Below are 3,151 nucleotides of genomic sequence, written 5' to 3'. Positions count from 1 at the left end.
ACTAAGATGATACAACGGATAACAATAATGAAAACGACTGAAATATTTAGAAATGCCCTTGAAAGTAATATACATGAAGTGCAAACGCTAACAGGACATATAGAACCTCCAACAAAAGTAAAAAAAATAAAAATAAAAAAGAATAGAGGAACACCACATGACATCAAGAAAACTGAAATTGTATGATTATAAGTTAGCCCAACTCCATAAAAACAACAACAAAATATGTACCGTCGGCATCAACTGCCACATCAAACGGTCGTGAAGTTCAGGGAGGATGGAAAGACAGAGGAGAGAAAACACTACTCAAACCTCCACTGAATGAGTGCAGATAGGACCTTAAGAAGAGCTATTGCCACACAAATTCCGGTGAAGACCAATGATGGCCACTAGACAGGAATCAATGGTAAACCGCAGTTGCGATAACGCAAATTAATTTTCAAAGGTTATCAAAAGAGATGGAGATTACTGGAAATCTAAGGAGATTTCTTGTCACTCAGGCAGCAGTTTGCTGACAGAGAGAAATCTTTGATGTGTGCCTGTGTGAAAACTTCTAGTGAGTTTATAATAATAAAAATAATAATAATAATAATGATAATAATAATAATAATAATAATAATATTCATTTACAGAATAAAACACATTTAGTAACGTTATGATTAATACAACATAAAGATTATTACACGTGCCGTAGATAACAGAATTTAAAAAAAAAATATGCTATTAATGAGTAAATAATAGATATACAAACATCTGCTCTAAAATATTTTAACATGTATCGCTAGTATACAAACATAGGCACAGATAAATGTATTTATTTAAAAAAAGATTACTTGTCTGAGGTTGATTCTACTTCCAATACAATGTACATTAGATGCTTAGTTTAGTTAACTTTAAATAATTGAAGACTGGAATGAACGTAATAGCATTGCTTAAGATTGTGATACTAATAAATGATATCATTCTTGTCGTCATTTGCAGACTCCAACTCCTTCAGGAATTGTCACTCCGACAGTAGTTGTCTCTACTTCAGGAGCAACACTCGTTCCTTCTGTGACACCTACATCAACTCGAATAGTATCACCATCCAATGAGCCCGTGAACATTCCACCTGGTACACCTGCAACTCGAGTGAATATTACAATTGTACCCGAGGAACGTACAAAACTAGTCAACGTGAAAATTTCCATCAAAATATGCACCGAAAAGTCAAGTGAGTCTTTTACGCTTCTTACCTGATTCAAATCTACTAGGTCCATCTTCACTTTCCGTGTCATCAGCTAGACATATTTCCTGTGCCGCAAAGATCTTATCTTATATAATCTATATATATAAAAATGTAAATGTTGGTTCGTTCGGAATTAATTGTCTAAAAAACCACTGGACGGATGGCTTCCACGTTTTGGTATAATATGTTTACTATATCCATGTGTGTTTTTATATATTTCTTTTTAATTATAACATTACACTTTATTTTTCTATGATAAATAGGTGTTTTTCTTTGTACCAATAGGCCATTATTTTATTTAGGGACAATTATTTCTTACCGCTTCCTGTCACGTGACCAGTGTTACAATTTAGCGGTTTTCCTGCTAGATCTGGAGATTTCGTTTGCAATCTAGCGGGGAATTCTAGAAAATCTGGAGATATTTGGCACCCACACACCCGCATTAGATTATTAAAAAATAAAGAAAACCCGAAAAGCGATTGAAAATACTTTAAAACATGAAATAAACTCATTCATGTATTAAAAAAAAGTAGCATTTATTGTCTTTGGTAACAATTATTTATTGATTATTTGTTTTGTTTTTCACCTTTTTTCGACTAACCATTCTTAAATCTCACTATAAAATCGATTTTTCCAAGTATATTTTAGGTGGGGGGGCACTCCAACCTCCGAATGTACCAATACATCGGTAAACACTGTATGGTTTTCGAGGTGAATAAACATGTTACATTGAATAAAAACACGAAAAATATATCCAGTTAGGTAGAAAAGTAACTTATCTTACCTTTGATAACATTTATTTGTTATATATTATTTGACAACTTTTTCGAATCTTTGTGTACAGTTATAAAACCCAAACATTGCATCATTAACAAACACCACAGGCTTAATGTAAACAGAATGTGTTTACAATATCGGTAAATTTTCAATGGGTTTAAAATACATGATTATTGATAATGTAACCATGTGATTGAACTTTAATTTAAATTAACCACACGTGTGCCGACGCTCAAAATGTATACACATTTTGACTCCTCCCTTTACTTAAAAATTCACCAAAAATCAGGAAATTAACGAATTTTAATGACAATTGCAGTTTTTTTCAAATAATGATCGCAGAATATAATGAACTAATTATTTTTACTTAACTCTTAGTGAAAATGTTTTATTTTGTTTAAACAAAAAATACCTTTACGAAAGTTATGGTTTTCAGTAGTAAATAAAAAACGCAAGAATTTATTTTTGCTTTTTTTAAAGCATCGTAATTTGTAACAATAAAAAATAATTTTTACAGTAACATTACGAAAAAAGCCCCTAAAATCCGTATTAATGTATTCGATATAACTCGAAGAAAAATGAATTCTAGCATAATATTCAGGAAATTAAAGATTCAATTAGATTCCTATTTTAGTCACCTAAATTATTTAGGGGAAATGAGTTTAGGAATTTATAGCCAAACCTAAATATTTTTTTTTTGGTAAATATCCAGATACGCTACTTCAGAACACCGACCACTCTAATTTGTTTGCGCGCCCCAACATCACATCCGCCCCCCCCCCGCTCGCGCCCCCAATGTACAAAGTAAAATCTTCGGAAAATGTTAAATTGTGTTCTAATTGGTAAATGTCGGTGCGTTACTTACGGAAAATTTGAAAATTCGATGTTCCAGGTAAAAAAAAAAACAGATAAATTACCCCCCCCCTACTCCAACCTGGTGTGCTTTCCTTTTCTTATTTTATTTCTTTTTCAGCTAATTTTAAATTTTCCGCCCAAAAAGCGCTATAATGTATTTTTGAAAATTAGAAAATTCTATGTCCTGGAAAAAAAAATCCCCTCCCCCCAACGTAGTTTGCTTGGTGAAGCCGTCGTTTATGATACAGCGTGCATACGCGTAGCATAAACGGAAGCTGCAAAATGGTGGAA

The sequence above is a fragment of the Euprymna scolopes genome, chromosome 8 (assembly GCF_053919585.1).
Source record: "Euprymna scolopes isolate OS-2025 chromosome 8, ASM5391958v1, whole genome shotgun sequence".
NCBI lineage: Eukaryota > Metazoa > Mollusca > Cephalopoda > Sepiida > Sepiolidae > Euprymna > Euprymna scolopes.
The sequence above is the reverse complement of the archived record's forward strand: the minus strand, read 5'-3'. Positions refer to the sequence as shown.